Consider the following 22,305-nt stretch of genomic DNA (forward strand, 5'->3'; position numbering starts at 1 on the left):
ATCTATCTATCTATCTATCTATCTATCTATCTATCTATCTATCTATCCATCTATCTATCTATCTATATCTATCAATCTATCAATCTATCTATATATCTATACATGCATACATACATATAAATTGTTTCCTTCCAACTACCCTAATACTGTCAAAGGTCCAATGATTTACAATTATCATCTTTCCATGCAAGAATGTAAACCATTCAACCTTAATAAGTCCCTTATGATTTCTCTTTCTTGTTAACCTCTTCACATTTCACTTGAGTCTTATATTTGAAAGTCAAATTTTCTATTCAGCTCTGGTCTTTTCATCAAGAATGCCTGAAAGTCCTCTACTTCACTGAACATCCATTTTTTCTCCTGAAGGATTATACTCAGTTTTGCTGAGTAGGTGATTCTTGGTTGTAATCCTATTTCCTTTGCCATCTGGAATATTATATTTCAAGTCCTCTGGTCCCTTAATGTAGAAGCTGCTAAATCTTGTGTTATCCTGACTGTGTTTCCACATCACTTTATTATTTCTTTCTGGCTGCTTGCAATATTTTCTCCTGGACCTGGGAACTCTGGAATTTGGCTACAATATTCCTAGCAGTTTTCCTTTCAGGAGGTGATTGGTGGATTCTTTCAATTTCTATTTTGCCCTCTGGTTCTAAAACATCAGGCCAGTTTTCCTTGATAATTTCTTGAAAGATGATGTCCAGGCTCTTTTTTTGATCATGGCTTTTAGATAGTCCAATAATTTTTAAATCCTCTCTCCTGGATCTATTTTCCAGGTCAGTTGTTTTTCTAGTGAGATATTTCACATTGTTTTCTATTTTTTCATTCTTTTGGTTTTGTTTTACAGTGTCTTGATTTCTCATAAAGTCACTAGCTTCCAATTGCTCCATTCTAATTTTTAAGGAAGAATTTTCTTCAATAAATTTTTGGACTTCCTTTTCCATTTGGCCAATTTTGCTTTTTAGGACATTCTTCTGCTCATTGGTATTTTGTAACTCTTTTGCCATTTGGGTTAGGCTACTTTTTAAGGTGTTATTTTCTTCAATTTTTTTTATCTCCTTTAGCAAGCTGTTGACTTGTTTTTCTTGATTTTCTTGCATCACTCTCATTTCTCTTCCCAATTTTTCCTTTACTTCTCTTACTTGCTTCTCAAAATGCTTTTTGAGCTCTTCCATGGCCTGAGACCTATTCATATTTTTCTTGGAGGCTTTGGATGTAGGATCTTTGACTTTGTTGTCTTCTTCTGGTAGTATGTTTCTGTCTTCTTTATCACCAAAGAAAGATTCTATGGTCTGACTTTTCTTGGGAGGTTTGCTCATGATCCCAGCCAATTACTTGAGTTATAAACTCTTTGTTAAGGTAAGGACCTGCTTCCAGTGTGGATAATGTAGTGTTTCAAGCTTCAGGAGTTTTGTGCAGCTCTTTTCAGAAATACTTTTAGGGACTTGCAAATTTTCAGTTCTTCCAAGGTGGTATGATAAGGGGCGAGGTGTTTACTCCTTTCCTGGCCTGTGCTCTGGTCTATGAGTGACCACAAGCACTCTTTTCTGCCTTGGAACTGTGAGAAGGATTTCCTCTCCACCACCACTACAAGCTCCACCATGTCAGTACCCCTTCTCGCCCCAGGATCACCACCCAGAACTGTGACCCAGATCCAAGCACAGGCAAGGCAAGAGAGTCCTACACCAGCAAAGAGATCCCTGCAATCCCCTTCTGATCAGCCACTCAATTCTCCCTCAGTCTGTGGGCTGTGAGCTCTGGAAGCAGCTGCTGCCCTGGGGCTGTGTGTAGGGACTGAGGCTTAGACCCAACTTCTCTCTTTCACCACAGTCACAGACTTTTCCTAGTGACCTTCTAATTTGTCTTTGGCATTCGTGGGTTGAGAAGTCTGGAAACCACCACAGCTGCCCATGATTCCATCCTCTGAGGCCTGCTCCAGGTTTGCTGAGGCCTGTTTTGCCTGTGCGCCCATGCTGAACTATGCTCCTCTCCCAACTGGGTGCATTAAAACTTTCCAATCAACCATTCAGATTGTCTTGGGCTGGAAATTTGTTTCACTCTGTATTTTTGTGAGTTCTGCTACTTTAGAATTTGTTTAGAGCAACTTTTTACAGGTATTTGGAGGGGTTTGGGGGAAAGCTCAAGCAAGTCAATGCTTTTACTCCACCATCTTAGCTCTGGCCCTCATTCCTTCATCTTTTAATGATCATTCCAACATAAATGACTCATATTCATACTCTCTGTCTATGTAAACTCCATTTAACTGTCCTGATAATTATAAAGTTCTTAGGAGTTACATGTATCATCTTCCCATTAGGAATGTAAATGGTTTAATTTTATCGAGCCACTTATGATTACTTTTTCATGTTTATCTTTTTATGCTTCTCTTGAGTCTTGTGTTTAAATGTCAAATTTCTATTCAGCTCTGATCTTTTCATCAGGAATGCTTTTACATCCTCTATTTCATGAAATAACCATTTTCTTCTCTTAAGGATTATACTCTGTTTTATTGGGTAGGTTATTCTTGATTGTAATCCTAGTTCCTTTGCATTTTGGAATATAATATTCTAAGCTTTCCACTCCTTCAATGTAGAATCCACTAAATCTTGTGTGATACTGTTTATGCATCCACAATATTTGGATTGTTTCTTCCTGGCTGCCTGAAGTATTCTCTCCTTGATCTGGGAGCTCTTGAGTTTGGCTATAATATTACTGGAAACTTTCATTTTGAGATCTCTTCCAGGAGGTGATTTGTGGATTCCTTTAATTTCTATTTTACCCTCTGTATCTAAAGGTATCAGGACCATGTTCCTTGATAATTTCTTGAAAGATGATGTCTAGGCTCTTTCTTTGACTATGCCTTTCAGGTAGTACAATTCTTAAATGCTATCTCCTAGTTCTGTTTTTCCAATGAGATATTTTGAATTCTATTCTATTTTTTTCATTCTTTTCACTTTCTTATTGTTTCTTGATGTCACTTGGAGTCATTAGTTTTCACCTGCCCAATTCTAATTTTTAAGGAATTATTTTCTTCAGTGAGAATTTATACCTTGTTTTTCATTTTGCTTATTCTTTTTAAGGAGTTCTTTTCTTCAGTGAATTTTTATGTCTCTTTTGCCATTACACCAATTCCATTTTTTGAGGTGCTATTTTCTTCCATTTTGTACCTCTTTTATCAAATTGTTGACTCTCTTTTCATTATTTTCTTGCATCATTCTTATTTCTTTTCCCCAGTTTTTCCTCTATGTTTCTTATTTGATTTTTAAAATTCTTTTTGCAATCTTCTAGGATTTTTTCTTTTTCTTTTTCTTTTCCTTCCTTCCTTCCTTTCTTTCTTTCTTTCTTCCTTCCTGTTTCTTTCTTTCTTTCTTTTTTTTTTTTGGCTAGGCAATGGGGTTAAGTGAATTGCCCAGGGTGACACAGCTAGTAAATGTCAAGTGTCTGAAGCCAGATTTGAACTCACTTCCTTCTTACTCCAGGGCCAGTGTTCTATCCACTGTGCCACCTGGCTTCTCCTCTTCCAGGAATTCTTTGTTGGGCTGCTATCCACTTCATATTTTTTCTGAGAGGCTTTGCTTGTGACTATTTTGGCATTGATGTCTTCTGAGTTTCTGTCTTGATCTTCCCAGTGACCATAGTAGCTTTTTTTTAATGACCAGGTTCTTTTTTTTCAACCTACTTCTTGACTTTTAATTTTATGATAAAGTAGGTCTCTCCTCCCAGAGTTGAGAAGGCATTATTCCAAGCTTTGGGCTTTTTGTGCTACTATTTTCAGAACTGGCTCTGGGAGTCTGTGAATTTTTCAGTGTTTCCTAGATGGTGTGATCCAAAGAGAAGTGTAGTCACTGCTTTCCTAGCCTATGTTCTGGTATTTACCCAGGGAAGAACCTTGCTCATCTGCAGCTGCAAGTGCTTGTGCTCTTCTTGGCCATTCTCGTGCTCTTCTGTAGCCATTATTGGTAGTGCTTTTCTCTGCATTGGAACTAAAACCAGCCCTGCTATTCCCCTATGAGGGACCATATGCACTCATTTCCACCCTCACACTGTGATCAGGGCCCCTGCTATAGGCAGTTACAGGCACTAATGTTCCTCTTCACCATGGAACTGTGACCTAGAACTATGTATGTCCCATGCTACAAGGTCCTGCAGCCACTGCCAGCAAAGGGTCTCCTGCAATTTCTTCCTGACCAGTTATCTAACCCCTTACAATCTCTGGGCTGAGAACTCCAAAAGCTGCTGCTGCCACTCTCACAGCCATCCCCAAAGCCTACTGCTAGTGTAACTGTGGTGTCTGTTGTACTCATAGCCAACCCTACCACTAGAAAGACCTCTCCTGTCAAATTCCTAAGTTGTCTTGGGCTAGAAAAATTTCTCACCTTGACCTTTTGTTGATTTTGCCACTCCAGAATTCAATTTGGCAAGTTATTTTAAAATTGTTCTGAGGGGAATGTAGGGAGAGTTCAGCTGAATTTCTTCCTGTACTTCCCATCTTGGCTCTGCCCCAGCCTAAAATTATTCTTCAAAACTTTTATAATACAGAACAATAGATTGTGTAAAGGGAAAGAGATAATAAATGAAGTTCTGTTGGAAAGAAATATGTAAAAAAATAACTCCTCTTAACCTGATTAATGTATGAAAAAAGAGATTGGGAAACCTAGACAACCTTGTTCCTGCTTTAATATTCACTGGTTTAATGGCGATGATTAACTATTTCATACATCCTCTTTCTCTTTTCCAGTTTCAGGGGGTGAGAGCAATAACAATTACTTGCCCTCCCATAAAGATTTTCCACAAGTTTGCACAAATTTTAATTAGATGTTTTTATTTAAGTGAAATATATTAACTAAATGTTGACATTACTACAAACCACTATTTACTCTTTTATTCAGTGACACTAGCCTCCATGCTACTTCTAGCATAGGACCCTGTATTTCCTGACTTCAGAAATTTTCACTGGCTATCCTCCACATCTGGAATGCTCTCCCTCCTCATTTCCACCTCTTAGCTTCTCTATCTTCCTTTGAGACTCAGATAAAATTTCACCTTCTTCAGGAAGTCTTTTTTGATCCCCTTAAATTATAGTACCATACTTTAAAAATATTTCCAATTTATGTCATATATAGCGTGTTTGTACATGATTATTTTCATATGATCTTCTCCATTAGACTGTGTGCATCTCGAAAGCAGGAAATGTCTTTTTATCATTCATTGTATCACCAGTTCTTGGCATAGTGCCTGACACATACTGGGTACTTAATAAATGTTTGTTCACTGACTAGATAAGAATGACCTATACTATTTAATAACCACAAATGAACATTCAGAAATACCACAATCAACCCGGACCTACATTCTCTCTAGGACAATCCTTGGTCCATGGATGGGATGCAAAAGGACATTTTGTGGGAACATGTAGTAGTAGTCTTCCATGCTAGCAAACCCAAAAGTCAGGGATGGATCCCAAACATAATTAATTTAGCTTTATTAAGGAAGTTCTTGTTGTTACAAGTATGGCTGAGGAATAAAATGAAGATTCTGTTGATCAGGATAATGATATTGAAAATGTGATCTCCTAGATTCAAGGAGAGATAATTTTCTCCTTTCTAGGTTTTTTTTTCCTTATTGAATCTCTTGGCATTTCTGCTTATTTTTCTGATAGGTATACTGATGTTCACCTATTATTTTGATTTCCTTTCTATTAACTATAGTATATTCTGGACATATTGGAGATGAGAAATCAAATCTTTCGTAGTAGAAATCAACAAAGGACAGGGAGATTTGACATACTATGTTTTCAGTTACTAAGGAGAATAATTGAATAGAGAACTATAAAATGAAAAAGGTAAAGTGAAATTGTTGAGGTGAGACATAAATAAGTGAAAAGAGTTTGAGAGAATACCTGGCTTCTGATTTTTTACTTCTTTTCTTTTTTTTCCTCTGGTGAAGAAACTGTTTCTACCAATATAGATCAACCAATTGTTCTGTAAATTCTAACATTACTAGAATGCTAGTAATCATTACTGAGAGGTCAAGTGACTTACTTAGAATCACACATACAATAGTTAGGACTTAAACCCAGGCCTTGCTTATTCTTAGGTTGGTTCTTTGTCTATTATCCTGTGTTTCTCTCTTTTTATTCCTTCTATCTTCTTCCACTTAATTACATTCTTTGATTTCTTGTCTTTCTCCTCTTCTTCCTCTTCTCTCCATCTTTTGAAAACTTTAATTAAACCATACCTTGTCCCTAAGTTACAATTCCGTCTCTCCTTCCTTTTTTAAAGTCAAACTTTTAAAAATGCTGTCTAAATTCATTATCTCCCATTTTCTCCTCTCACTCAACTCCCCACCCAACTGAAACTGTTCTCTCCAAAGTTAACAGGAATGTCTGCCAAAGCTAATGATCTTTTCTCAATGCTCATCCTTCCTGATGTCTCTGCTGCATTTGACACTATTGACTGTCCTATCCTCCTGAATATTCTCTCCTCTACTGGTTTTTAAGACATCATTCTCTCTTAATTTTCCATATCTGATTTTCTACTTATCTGATATTTTTTTCTTTCATTTTCTTGCTTATTATCCATATCACACTCTCTAACTGTGGGTGTTCTCTAAGGTGCTGTACTCAGCCTTCTTTTCCCTATTATCTCTCTCTCTCTCTCTCTCTCTCTCTCTCTGTTTCTCTGTCTCCCTCTTTTCCTCCTCCTCTTATTCGTCATAATCATCTGTTCCCACAGATCTATTTATTTCTAAGGAGATGATTCCCAGGTACATATGTCCAGATACAGTATTTCTCCTGAGTTTCAGTCCTCTATCACTGATTGCCTGTTGGTCACTTCAATTGTGACCTAGAGATAAGTCAAACTCAACATATCTGAAACATAGTTCATTGAGCTTTCCCCTAAACCTTCTTTTATTCCAAACTTTCCTTTTTCTGTTGAAGGAATGATCACCCTTCCTATTTTTTTAGGTTTATATTTATTGTTATTCAATCATTTTTCAGTAATGTCTGACTCTTTGTGATCCCATGTCATATTTTCTTGGCAGAGATACTGGAAGGGTTTCCTGTTCCTTTCTCCAGCTCATTTTACAGATAAAGAACTGAGGCAAACAGGGTTAAATACCTTGCTCAGGGTCACACAGCTTCTAAATGTCTGAGATCAGATTTGAACTCAGGAAGATGAATCTTCTTGACTGCAGGCCCAGCATTCTATCCACTGTGCCACCTCATTCCCCAGGTTTATAACTTTGTCATTAACCTCAACTTTTCATTCTACTTCACTCCACATATGAAATTAGGAGTCAAATCTTGATATTTTTACCCCTACAACATCTGTCTCATCTGACCTTTTCTCTCTACTCACAGAGTATCTTAGCTCAGGTTCTCCTTATCTTTTGTCTGGATTATTTTAGTAGCCTTCTAAGTGGTCTCCCTTGCTTCAGGGATGAGGACATTTTCTTCTTTGTGAAAGACTTACTAAGTTTTTAAATCTCAGGATTTATAGATAAAACATACACACACACACACACACACACACACACACACACACACATATTGCATCACAGAGTTTGTATGAGAATCCTGCCATCTCTTAGGCTGACTCAAGATGGCAGAGTAACAGGAAGAAGCACAATCCAGCTTCCCCAACACTATTCCTTCACAAAGATCTAAAAAAGGCACCAGACTGAATCCTGATGAGGAAATTCAAGAAAAAGACAGTGTAATTTTTTTCCAACTCAGGTCAGCACAGAGAATAGACAGAAAGGTCTTTCAACACTTGGAATATTATCTAACCAGGATCAAATGAAGCATTCAAGAGACTAGGGACTCAAAGAGGAGTGATGCTAGCCACCAGGGAAGAAGCACTGAAAAAAGAAGAGGTCCCAAGGGCCCTCCAAACTATTTCAGGGTTTTGGGATGGTGTCAACTGGCAGCTCTGTCATTAATTGTCCAATATTTGGTGGGACTGACTCTGCATCAGTTCATGTAAATCTTCCCATGTTTCTATGAATTCTTCATATGCATTGTTTCTTAGAGCCCTTTAATATTCCATTAAAATCATTTGCCATCCCCAATCAGTAGCTGACTATTTAGTCACCTTCAATCAATGGTCAACTACTTTGTTTCTAGTTCTGTAATGCCACAAAAGATCTGCAATGAACTTGTATGTATTATATTGGGCAGCTAGGTGGTGCAGTGGATAGAAAGCCCAGACAGGAGTTAGGAAGACTCCTGTTTTTGAGTTCAAATCTGTCCTCAGACACTTACTAGCTGTGTGACCCTGGGCAAGTCACTTAATCCTATTTGCTTTAGTTTCTCATCTGTAAATGAACTGGTGAAAAAATGGAAAATCACTTCAGTATTTTTCTAAGAAAATCCCAAATAGGGTGACAAAGAATCGGACACAACTGAAAAAAATAAATGTATTCTACTCATTTTTTCTGTCTTTGATCTCCTTGAGTCATATGCCTAGAAATGGATCTCTTGGTCAATCAATGAATCAACAAGTATTTATTAAGGTAACTAGTATATGCCAGGCACAGGCTAGGGTGTAGATATACAAATAAAAGAGGAAAGGTAATAATCCCTGTCCACAGTGAGCTTACAGTCTACTGAGGCATAAAATGCATTAACAAATAAGTTAAAAGAGTATATATACAATATAAATACTTGGAGAGTGTGTTGCACTAATAATCATAGGAAGCTGGAAAAGGATCTTGAAGGAGACAGCACTTGGGCTGAGTCTTAAAGGGAGCCAAGAGGTCTGAGAGGTGGAGATGATGAGGCATGGAGGGAGAACATTCTAGGAATGGATTCCATTCAGTGACAAAGTGACAAGAGATTTGATGTCATGTGTTGGAAAGAGTAAGTGAGCAGATTTAAGTGGAGAAATGAGCATTTGAAAGTTAATAATGTATAAGGAAGCTGGACATAAACTAAAGGGTTTGTGGATTTTAGTTAATTACTATAATTATAATTCTACACTGCTTTCTAGAAAGGTTGGAGCAATGCATAACTCTGTCAAAAATATTATTGTACCTGTCTTCTCATAGCCCCTCCAACATTGACTATTGGAACTTATTCAGTTTTACCAAACACTGTCCTTTTGTCTACAAAATTGGCTGGTTTTCTTTAACCCAGGTGACAAATAATCATATCAAGATTTTGTACTAAATGGAGAAAAACATGGATATAAACCTAATATTCTACAAAGGTGACTTTTAGTTGGTTTATTTTTAAGTAATTAGTAAAGACTTGCTCCAGAGGTCCAGCTAATTATTCTCCCTTGTTTGTCATATTTCTATAATTATAAAAGTATTTCAAGTAAATATGAAATACCCAGGGTGTGAAAACTAGTTCCAAACAATACTTTTAGCTTAAAGTAGGAACCTAAGCACTGCACCGCTCTGTGCTAAAATATTACAAATGACCAATGTTAACATTAATCTCGGGGAAAAATTACATTCCTTAATCCCCCTAGCTGAAGAATGGGCCAGGTTATTGATGCTGCTCTTTTTCACAGCAGTTTTTCCTTTTACTTAATAAAAACCACATTATTGAAATCTAAATGAGATGGAACAGACTTACTAGACTAAATTACTTTTTTTATTCTTCTCAAAATATTGCACCTTCACTTCAATTCTAAATGAGTAATAGCCTTGGCAGCAGGCAAAGAATTTTACTTGCTGTCCAGACAGGAATGCTTACTTGACAATTTCAGGGCAACAAGTGAGAGAAATTGTCATTTATAATACCCCCTGTGGCATATTTGACAATATGTCATACTTAACTTTTTTTTTTGAGAGGTCAGAGCACTCAAATAAATTAACTGCTGCTGAATGAACAGCTAACAAATTAAGCATAAAAATGTGATTAATATGTGAAAACATCTGTGTACAGATTTGTGCATATATTCAAAGAAACAGTCTGTGGTTCCTTCTTTCTGGATGCCCTTCTCATCTCTGTCTCTTGGAATTTCTAGCTGCTTTTATAGCCTATCTTGATTATCACCTCCTATAGGAGGCCTTTCCTAATTCTCCCCATTGGTAGTGACTTACTTCTGAAATTGGGGCAGTTAGGTAGTATAGTAGATAGAGTGGTGGACCTGAAGTCAGGAAAACTCCTCTTCCTGAATTCAAATCTGGTCTCATACACTTATTTGCTGTGTGACCCTGGGCAAGTCACTTAAACCCTGTTTGCCTCAGTTTCCTCATCTGTAAAATGAGCTGGAGACAGAAAGGTCCAAGCCCTCCAGTATCTTTGCCAAGAAAACTTCAAATTTACTTCCTACACACACACACACACAGACACACGTATATATATATATATATATATATATATACACACACACAAACACACACACACACGTACACATGTATATATACATGTATACATACATATGCAAGTGTTTAGAAAGTATTCTACATACATTCTGTGTACCACATACATTCTACATACATGTCTTTATTATGTGACATCTCTATACCTATTTTTTTCCTTTTAGCGAAATATAAATTCTTTCAGGACAAAACTGTTTTATTTTTGACTTATATAGCAATTCCTCTGTGTTCTTTTCCTAACCTTGACTTTTGTTTGAAGATTAGATACTCAGACACACACTGCTACCCAAGTCTCTATAGGCTACCTTACTATTATTATTCATTAGCCCCTATCAATGAGCTTCCAATTAATAGTAACTAAAAGATATTTGCTAAGATGGTATAATAAGAATGGTTCGTATAACCAAAAAACAGTTGATACTCCCCAAAGCCAGGGGCACACTCTCCCACAAATACATACACTGTCTATGGGAAGAACAGACTCAGGGTACATTGACAAGGAGGCATATGTACAGGATACTTACATAACAAAGTTAACTCACTACTGGAACTGTAGGTAGGACTTGGCAGTTTTTTCTTGCTTTGTAGAGTCTTCAAACAGCTCCCCTTGGGTGGACAGCTCAGTTAGGATCTCAGGGACTACTCCACTTTTGTACATAGCCATCTTGCTTTGATATGAGTGGTTATGTTCTTTAAAGAGCTGGGAGTGAATAAGTATTTATTAAAACACCTACTATGTGCCAGATAATTTACTGGCATGTTTTACAAATACTATCTCATTTGATCCTCACCCCCATTTCACAGTTGAGAAAACCAAAACAGATAGAGGTTAAGTGGTTTGCCCAGAGTCACACAGCTAGGAAGTATCCGGGACTAGATTTAAAGTCAGTTCATCTTGACTCCAGGACCAGTGCTCCATTCATTGTACCAACTAGGTGCCTCTAAAAGCAGCTTTATCCCTTGAATTAAATTCCTGTCTAAATTCCTGTCTGTTTGGAGTACATATCTCTTCTCCTTGGTATTAGCTGCAATGTGTCCTTTGTATTCAGTGAGGAAAGGAGAGAAAATCACCATTCCTCTACTTGTTGCCCTTTGGTATAGTACATTTATCTCTTTCCACAATGATTTTCAATCCTTAAAGTCATACTCAAGCTCAAACTCCTCAACTGCTGGATGTCTTTCTTCTTTTAAGAAGAAGCTCAAGGGGGTATAACTGATTCTCAGAGACTGGAAGGCAAACCAGGCTAAATGAAGCAGCAAGGCATCCTGAGGGTGATAGAAGAGACAGCTTGTGCCAGGCAAGTAAAAATCACCACCATTACCTTGATCTTGATTTCCTCTTGGATACTGATGGAGAAAGCCCAGAACCCTGACCCAAGACCCTTAGAAATAGCAGTACCCTCAAGGCACCAGACCTGCTTCTAATCAAGCTTCCACAGCCATCATCAAGGGAAGAAGTAATTGTGGAGAGAGAATTGGCCTTCCTTATCACCAGCAGAAACAACTGCCAACTGAATGACATCAATAGGTAGACAGGCACAGGAGCACAGGGAGTGGCAACACTTCCTAAACCAATAGTTCTTCTTTCATCCAGCCCTCATAACCATCACCTGGGAAACAATTTCTCTGAAGAAAAGGCCAGCCATCCTTATCAACTGTGAACCAACTGCTATTTGCAGGTCAGGCAAGTCAGCCTAGCTAAAGCAATAAGTTACCCTGAAGGAGAGACCAGAAGAAAGATACACCAGCAAGTCAAACCATTACTCCCACCTTGACCACCATCTCCCTTTGGTAGAAACGGTCCCAGATTTTTGAACACAAAAGCCTTGAGAATAGCATTAGTTTCAGCCTACTGCCCTTGGACATAACCCTGGGAAGATGCATCCATTACCTTCATAGAGATGCAGTTTGGCAACTTCTCCTTAAGGTGCTACACCTATAGGTACTGAAGCCCCAGAAAGTAATGTTCTTGCCATCACTATACTTGACATCGCTGAGTAGCTCAACATCTGGAACTGATATTATTTTATCTGTACAAATAACATTAAAGATTATTATCTTTGTTGTTGTATCTTCAGAATCAAGTGAATTTTCCATCACTTGTAGCTGAAAGATTCCATGTATGTTGTCCTCCTCATTAGAATGTGAGCTCCCTGAGAACAGACACTGTTTTAATTTTATATTTGTATTCCCAGTGCTCTGCATAAAGTAAGTGCTTAATAAATGCTTAATTCATTCATTCATTTATTGATTCACTTATTCATTCATCCATCCAATGCAAAGTCAATTGCATTTATCTTATTGTCAAATCCATACAATCCTATCAAGCTGATTGAGGAACTGCTTCATACATCCTCTTGGGATGTTGGGAAAACTCCTTCACACTTTTTTTGCAATTACATTCTGGGTCTTCTGTGATTATAACTACTAATGTGAGGACAGGAATTCCTTTCCTTATACTTACAGTGACTTTCATGTAGTAGGTGCTTAATAAATGCTTATTGAATAAGTGAATGAATAAATGTTCTCATCAGCACTACTGTAGGTGGGAGACACTGAAAGTAGATAGCAAAAGGTATCTAATTCTCTGATATAACTTTATAGATATTATAGACAAATGTTTGGAATCAACTGAGTGAAGTCTTTCCTAATAGTAAAGGTGATAATAGCCCAAGGGACTTCTAAAGTCCTCTTTCACCCAGTTGTTAAATCACTTGAAATCCTGAATGAATATGGTACCAGCTTTTCCATCTAAGATATACTGTGGTCAAGTATGCAATTGCAAGCTCTGGTAGGTTAATCTATTAATTACTCAGTAGTTATTTGGCATCTACTACATGATTATTTGTTTCTATTTGGTTCCTGACTTGACTACTTCCATACTCCCTGTGTAACTTTGGGCAAGTCCACCATGATCTTGGTCATGGAAGAAAGCATAAGATATGATCATTGGCCTCCACTTTTATGTAGGAGGAAAGTCAAAGCTAGTACATCAGGTAATTTGCAACATAAGAAAATATTTTGGGAACAGAATGGTGTAATGTATAGCACTATGAATTTGGAGTCAGGAAGACCTTTGTCCAAATTCTGCTTCTGTCACTTGGCTCCCTATGTGACTCTGGGCAAGTTTTTCAACTTCTCTATGCTTCAAACAACTCCCAAGGACTTATATGCTGGTCCATGGACAGGATACAATTTACATTGGTGGAGGAATTTCCCACACCAGGAATTTTCCACATTGATGGAACACAGATCTTTCCCGTATTCATGGAAGACTATAAATAATGATGTAATAAGTTGTCTGGCATAGGTTAAAACTATTGTACTATTAATGCTCTGGTTTGCTGTTTCTTCTGAAGATCTGGGTAAAAAGCCTTTAAGAATTATCAAAAAGTATTTATAAAAACATTATTTTAATGCTATTCTGGGAGTCATATAAAAGAACTACATAGACATAGCCCATGCCTCTTAGTTGTCACAACCTTAATACTCATAAGGGATTTTTAGTTGAAGTTAAATCACCAATTTTTTTTTTCTGGGAGCAAAGAAAAGGTTTCCAACAAATTTCTTGTAATCTAGGATCAACCAATCTCACCAGAACTGATCTAGCTAGCACATTGCAATTCCTTCATGACTTTTTTTCTCCCTCCAATCTGAGGCTTTCTACTTCTCTTTCCTAGGCAACTAAGTGCCACAGTGGATAGAGCCCTGGGCTTGGAGTTGGGAAGATATGAATTTAAGTCTTTGCTTCAGACATACCCTAGCTGTGTGACCTTAAGCAAATCCCTAAACCTCTGTCTGCCTCAGTTTCCTCAATTTTAGAATGGCAATAATAATTATATCTCCCTCCCAAGATTGTTGTGAAAACCAGATGAAATGATATTTGTAAAGTACTTAATGCAGTGCCTGACACACAGTGCATGCTTGCTCCCTTCACTTGCTCCCCCTCTTTCTATTTCTAACCAAGTTGGAAAATCATATGAAACAAACACCACACTCTTATCTCCATCTGTTTCCAACAACTACTAACACATCAGGATAGTATTCCCCTCCCTCATTCAGGTATAGAGTACCCCCTATGGGTTACTGCTATCAGTTAGATTATCATCATGGCATTCCAAGTCATAATGAGTAAAATCAAAACCTTAATTGTTATTTAATTCATAGGGATTTAGATAACAAAAAGAGCAATTCACTAGGTGTCAAGAGACATAGGATCATAGATGTGGAAGAGACATTAGGTCATTTAGTCCAATCTGCTCATTTTGCAGATGAGGAAACTAAGAAACAGAGAGATTAAGTGACTTGTAATTTCAATCAAACAAGTGAAAGACTTCTTTCAGTCCTCTGAAGAGATTTTAAATGAAAACAAGAATGCTCTTACTCCTTTCAGGATCCTACAGAGAAGAGAAGAAAGTTAGCCAAATCCCAAAGAAATCTCCCTTATCTTGTGCTAGATCTTCTGTCTATAAATATAAGGTCTATAATTCCTTATGTTAGTTGGAGAAACATGATTACAAATATTGCAGAGTATGTTTCCACCATGTCACAGAGATCAGTTGCCCCCTGCAAGTTTATTGGGAGTCTTATCAGGTGTGATAATTTGAGAGGTTTTATATTTCAGTAGGGAAAGATTAGTGGGGTTGTTCTTTGAAGATAGATTATGAAAAGGGGAAAAGTAACAAGACTGTTGATATACTCATCTACTTACACCATATGCCTATTTTCCCCAAACCCTACAACATCTAGAGAACACAAGTTGAGGTAAGGAGATTGAGAGAATATGTTCAGGGTTCTGTTTAATTATGAACTAGCCCAGCAGGAAATACAGCCATCTCTTTAGAACCTGATGAGATACTTTGGTGACAGAGATATTACTAGGGTGGGGCAGTTGGCTTTGCCCCAGGATACTGAATTTAGATTTTTCTGATGGCATTTGCAGTCTCTTAGCAGTAAAGAAATAAGAGAGCTTAGAATCTACTGTAATGTAATGGAATCATAATAAGTTTGGCTTATATAATATCAGTGGGCCTGGAATGGTGTTTGCATTGCTGATGTACCCATCACTGACACCAGTCTTCCTTTTGCATTTCATTCCTAATTGGAGTATCTATGTTCAACTTTGAGTAGAATCTATATTGCCAGATTTTGGAAAATTTCCCATCTTATTCCTTCATGAGTGAGCAATCTCCAAATGACTGATAGTTTTATGAGGCATCTAACTAGGCATGAGCAAGCTTGTTTTGATAACATAAAAACTGGCAGGAAAATTGGCTTAAAATTTGGATGAAGCCCAAACTGAATATCTTTGCAAGTTTGAAGAGGCACAGATGACTTTATGTAAATTGCTTGTTTTGAGCATCCTTCCCTTGGGCACGTTTTGTCCTCCACAAGGAATGAACATGGAAAGCAGGGGGGAGGAAACACTTCAGAAAAAAAATGACTCTTGCCTGTTTATCTAACTAGCTGTGATTTAGAAACTGTGTGGATCTTGTAAGGGAGATTTCTAGTTCTATCTCATTGAATGCCTAACAGATGTCAAGGTTGGAAATTACAGGAAATGCCTAAATAAGAATATGAAACTTATCTTTCATTGCCTAAACCCTCTCTAGTTTCAGAGTGGCCAATGAGAATTATGAGGAGAGGAAGAAAGACACAGAGAGAGAGAGAGAGAGACAGACAGACAGACAGACACACACAGAGACATACAGACAGAGACAGAGACACAGAGATGTAGATGGAGATACAGAGACAGAAATAGACACAAAGACACAGAGACACATGGAGAGACAGAAACAGATAAACAGAGACAGAGGAAGAGACACAGAGATAGAGAGGGATATACACAGAGACAGAGAGGGATGTACACAGAGACAGAGAAAAAAGTGGGGGGAAGGAGAGAAGGAAGGGAGGAGAGAGAGAGGAAGAGGAGAAAAGAAGAGAGAAAGGGAAAGGAGAAGAGAAAAGGAAAGGTGAAATGGGGAAGAGGAAGAGAGGGGGAGAGAAGATTAAGGAAGTGAGAGGAAGGAGGAGAGGGAAGAGAGGAGAAGAGAAGGAAGGAAGAGAAAAAGGAAGAAAGACAGTAGGGGAATCAATGGATTTATGTACCTGGGTGAAGAATAAGACTATACTAACCTTCTTTTACTAAAGAGTTTACTGTTTCTTTGGCAGCATTTGGTATGAAAGCCTTCCCTTCAGTTCTAAACATCTGAAATCTAAGAATATAAATTTGTTTGGCAGCTAACCTACTGTTTGATCCTCTTGTGCCTTCAAGACTGAGCTAAATTCATAGTTTCTCTAAAGAACCTTCCCTGGCCACACCAACTTGACATAATTTCTCTGTAAGCTCTTTGTGGTCAAGGACTTCATTTTTATTTTAGTCTTTATATTTCCAGAACATTGCACACTACTTAACAAATGCTTGTTTATTTATTGATCATTTCCTTTTGCAACTAGATTATAACCTCCCAGAGGTCAAGAACACTGTCTCATTCTTTGATAGGTATGACAGGAGCAAGAGATGGATGTCATAGTATGGTAGAAAGAATGCTTGTTTTGGAGTCTGAGAACCTGGGTTCATGTTTCACCTCCAATATTAACTGTGTTACTTTGGGAAAATTATTAATATCCTTGGGATTTAATTTATTTATATATATAATGAAGTGGTTGGACTAGATGTCCTCTGAGGATCCACGATCTTTTGTTGGGTATCATATAATCCAGTCCCCTAATTTCATAGATGAGAAAACAAAGCCCAAAATACACAAAGTGACTTGCTCTAGGACATACATTAAAAACAAAATAGGATTTAAATTCAGATACTCTGACATAAAATTTAGTGTTTTTCCCCCACTATACCAATTTATACCCCTCTCCTGCCCAATAGCAAGTAAAATGCCCTGTATTACAGTAGATGTTCATTATTAACATGTCAGACTGTGGGCTGGGATTCTAGGATATGCTAGCAGGGGAAAGGTCAATATCAATACTTTACACTCTTTCCCTATTCTTGTTGACAAACCAATCCCCTTCTCTATCCACATCTTTGTGTTCAATAAGTAATTTATTGATTTGATTTGCTATGCAGATCTTAAACCATTCTGCCATATTCTAACCTTTCAGAAAAAGTAGCTTTCTCTTTCACAACTCAGTCCATTCTTTACAATCAATATAATCAAATCCCTAGATTAGGGAAAGCTGAACTCTAAGCTTGTTAGTAATTTGCCTGCTGAAATTTGGTAACCATCCAAATGAACAAATGTTAAGAATCCTATTGATTGCAGAGCATTTTGTTAGGCATTAGGCAAAGTAGTTCATTCTAGAATTCTGGTTCTAGAACATTGGGCCAGTTTTCCTTGAAAATTTCTTGAAAGATGATGTCTAGGCTCTTCTTTTTTTTTTTTTTGATCATGGCTTTCAGATAGTCCAAAAATTTTTAAATTATCTCTCCTGGATCTATTCTCCAGGTCAGTTTTTTTTCCCAATGAGATATTTCACATTGTCTTCTATTTTTTTTCATTCTTTTGGTTTTGTTTTACAATGTCTTGATTTCTCATAAAGTCACTAGGTTCCATTTGCTCCATTCTAACTTTTAAGGAATTATTTTCTTCAGTGAGCTTTTGGACTTCCTTTTCCATTTGGCCAATTCTGCTTCTTAAAGCATTCTTCTCATCATTGGCTTTTTGGGCCTCTTTGGGTTATGCTATTTTTTAAGGTGTTATTTTCTTCAGTATTTTTTTTTGGGTCTCCTTTAGCAAGCTGTTGACTTGTTTTTCATGATTTTCTTGCATCACTCTCATTTCTCTTCCCAGTTTTCCCTCTAATTCTCTTACTTGTTTCTCCAAATCCTTTTTGAGCTTTTCCATGGCCTGAGACCTATTCATATTTTTCTTGGAGGCTCTGGATATAGGAGCTTTGACTTTATTGTCTTCTTCTGGTTGTATGTTTTGATCTTCTTTGTCACCAAAGAAAGATTCTATGGTCTGACATTTGTGTGCAGTTTACTCATTTTCCCAGCCAATTACTTGTGTTTCAAACTCTTTATTAAGGTAAGGGTCTGCTTCCAGTGTGGAGAAGGTACTGTCCCAAGTTTCAGGGGTTTTGTACAGCTGTTTTCAGAAATACGTCAAGGGACCTGCAAATTTTCAGTTCTTCCAAGGTGGTACTGATCAAGGGCTAGGTGTTTACTCCTTTTGTGGCCTGTGCTGTGGTCTATGAGTGATCACAAGCACTCTTTTCTTCCTTGGAACTGTGAGGAGGATTCCCTCTCCACTGCCACCACAAGCTACACCATGCCTGTGCTCATCCTCACCCCAAGATCACCACCCAGAAATGTGACCCAGATCCAAGCACTGGAAAATCAAGAGATTTCTGCCTCAACACCAGTAAAGAGATCCCTGCAACCCCCCTCTTATCAGCCACTAGATTTCCTCTCAGTTTGTGGGCCAAGAGCTCCAGAAGTAGCCGTTGCCCTGGGGCTTTGCTGGGACTGGGTCTGGGACTGAGCTTCTCTCTCACCACAGTCACAGATCTTTCTAACTGACCTTCTAAGTTGTCTTTGGCATTTGTGGGTTAAGAAGTCACCATAGCTTCCCGTGATTCAGTCCCCTGAGGGCTGCTTCAGGTTCACTGAGGTCTGGTCTTTGCCTGCATGCCAACGCTGAACTGCACTCCTCTCCTAGCCTGGTGCAATAGACTTTTCCAATCAACCATCCAGGTTGTCTTGGGCTGGAAATTTGTTTCACTCTGTCTTTTTGTGGGTTCTGCTGCTCTAGAATTTGTTTAGAGACCTTTTTTTACAGGTATTTGGAGGCGTTTGAGGGAGAGTTCAAGCAAGTCACTGCTTTTACTCTGACATCTTGGCTCCACCCCTGATAAGACTTCCTTCTTGCCCTCAATGAGCTTATAGTCTATCTGGAAAATAAGAAACAAACACAAGTAGCTACAATACTCATTTCATAAGCATGTTATATGTCAAAATATTTATTAGTTTTTATTTATTAGTGCTCAATTTGGAATCTGGAGACCTGAGTTCACACTGTATCTTAGATGATTCCTATCCTTAGTGCAACAAGAAATTTGTGATTCCTTATCTTCTCATCTGGAAAATGGGGATAATAATACTTGCATCACTTACCTCAAAGGGCTGTTTTGAGGAAAAAGCCTTTACAAAATTTAAAACATTTACAACATTTTGCCTGGTACTGTTGCCCCTGTTTCCCTGGAGAGTCAGCTGTCACCATGTTAAGAATTAAACAAGGGATTTTAAATTAGCTCAAAGATTAATATCTAAGTTTGCAATCAGGAGGCAAACAACTCTCAAAAAAAAAGAAAAGAAAGAAAAATGTACCTCTGATACTCTTTTAAGTTTAATTTACATTATTAATATTTTCTTCATCACTTTCTTAATTCTAGATAATCAAGAAAGTAATAAATCAAGTCCAATTTATAGTGTTTGCTTAAATCTGAGATGTAAATCCTCATGTTGAAAATCAAAAACTGACCCTTCCTTACCTGCACTAACTGGTTCCAGCACACTTGAAACTTGTACAAAAGTCTAGACCTCTACCATCTTTCTCTAGACTCACTATTCACATGTGGAAGCCCCTTTTTAATAAGTTGCCATATTCTGCTTACCACTGCAAACACAAAGGCCGTGGAAGTAGAAATGACTTCTTTTAAACTCTCTGCTTGCAGAGATCCAATTTATTCTAAGAGATAAGATGAAATAGTGATTAAATACTAAAATATGAAAACTACTATGGATATCAAACTCAAAATCTCTGCCCCTTAACAGTGTTCTAACTTCTGAAGTTACTTCCTACAGCATAGTCAAACATTTAATATGTGGTGTATTATCACATAATTTAAAATAAAATGGAACAAGATGCAAAAGAAATAAACTATGTTTACTATACCCTCATCTACCCAAGACAATAAAACCCCAGAGAGCTCACACCCACAGTTTGGGGAAAAGCAATGGGCAGAGGGGAAGCCCTCTCTTCCCCCTCATAAGTTAAAATGGAGTAGGGAAGACATTTCCTCAGCTAACCAGCTTATAGGAAAACAGGACTCATGGAGACTCTCCACCCACTGTTCAACTTGGGTAAGACTGAACTTGTGTCTAAAATTTGATGCTCTGGTCATCCTGACTGTTCCAGCCTCCTGTGTAAACTGGCCCTACTCATGGTACCTCTGTTTGTGCCTCAGCCTCTGGTATTTCCATCTCAGAGGAAGGGAGAAAAAAAAGATTTTTAAAAAGAGTGTCAGGTATAGATGCCATCCTTTTAGTCCTATTGTGCTGCTTCTGCTCCTCTGGCAAAAGAAAGAAAATAATGATGACCCTCTTTGAAGAAGAGAGAAAGAGTTCTTTTCTAGGCCAAGATCCCAGAATTACTTCAACACCTCTCTCCATTAACCATTTCCTTAGGCCAGAAGATCTTCAATGCAGATTTTCTCAGGCTGCACAATATGCTAATGTAAATTACTAGTATTTTGTGAACTATTAATTTATTGCATCTCTTCATTTCCCACTAGACTGTACTCTTCTGGGCTTCTCCAGTATGTGCCTGTGTAGCAAACCTCTCCCCTCCCTCCTTTTCAGCTCCCTTTTATGTGTTACCCTTCTCTTTTAGAATGTAAGCTCCTTGAGGGCAGGGGTTGTCTTTATTTTTGCTTCCTATATATATATATATATATATATAATTCCAATATATATATATAATAAGTGTACATATATATATATATATATGTACACTTAGCACAATGTCTGGCACATATCAAATGTTTAATAAATATTTGTTGATTCACTTAGATCTGAGGAGGTAGATTATTACTAATGGAGGGGCTCATGGCCAAGGAAGGTTTCCTCAATTGGGCTGTTTTCATGGTGAGTAGGAATCCATTGTCCCAGGTATAGATAACTGTGTGAGCAAAAGAATAGAGGAGGGAGAATCTGAGGCATATTCAGGAAAAAAAGAGACCTGTATAGTAAAGTATAAGGAGGGGACAAAGCTGGAAAGGCAGGATGGAGCGACATTGTAGAGGGCCTTGAATATAGGAAATGCAGTTAGAATTTTGAATGAAGTTCAAACAGTTGTTAAAATTAGATCCAAAGACTTCATCTAAACTAAATATTTCATATTCATCAGTAATGGACAAAACCCAAAAGGAGCTTCAGAATTCATCTGTTTCTTGAGTTTTCTGTCAACAACTTTCTCACCTACCACTCATTTCTCAATCCTCAAATGTGTCTTCTTTCTTGATAATTGATAGAAACTGCTTTCTGTGAGGTCACCAATAATCTCTTTATTGGTAAATACAAGTCTCTTCTCATCCTTCTTGAGCTCTGTGTAGAATTTAACTGTGTTGACCACTCCTTCTTCTGGATGTCCTTTCTTTCCTGGCTTTTCATGTTAATCTCCTTTCATGGTTTTCTTCCTACCTATAAGACTGATTCTTTTCTGTCTCCTTTTCAGGTTCATCATAAGGATCCTGTCCCTGTTCATGGGTATATCACGTGCTTCTTCCATGAGTCTTTTATTCTTCTCTCTTTACACCACAACTTGGTGGTTTTGTCAGCTGCCATTTATTTAATTATTACCTCTATAAAGACAGCTCTCAAAAAATATATATCCAAACTTTTTTCCTTAGCTCAGATCCCATATCATCCATGGACTGTTTGACATCTCTACCTATCCCACAGGCATCTCAAATTCAACATGTCCAAAAACAGAACTCATATCCCACACTGTCAAACTCCCTTCTTTTAAATTCACCATTTATATTAAGAGTATCTATGTATATATATAGATAGATAGATATAGATATAGATATATTACACATGTACACATACACATATACACACATGAATATATATGTGTGTATATGTATGTGTATATATACATGCAATACACATATATATGTATATATGCATATATATCTCATTTTAAAATTCATATATACTTATTT

The sequence above is a fragment of the Vombatus ursinus genome, unplaced genomic scaffold, assembly GCF_900497805.2.
Source record: "Vombatus ursinus unplaced genomic scaffold, bare-nosed wombat genome assembly UNPS02014863.1, whole genome shotgun sequence".
NCBI classification, from domain to species: Eukaryota; Metazoa; Chordata; class Mammalia; order Diprotodontia; family Vombatidae; genus Vombatus; species Vombatus ursinus.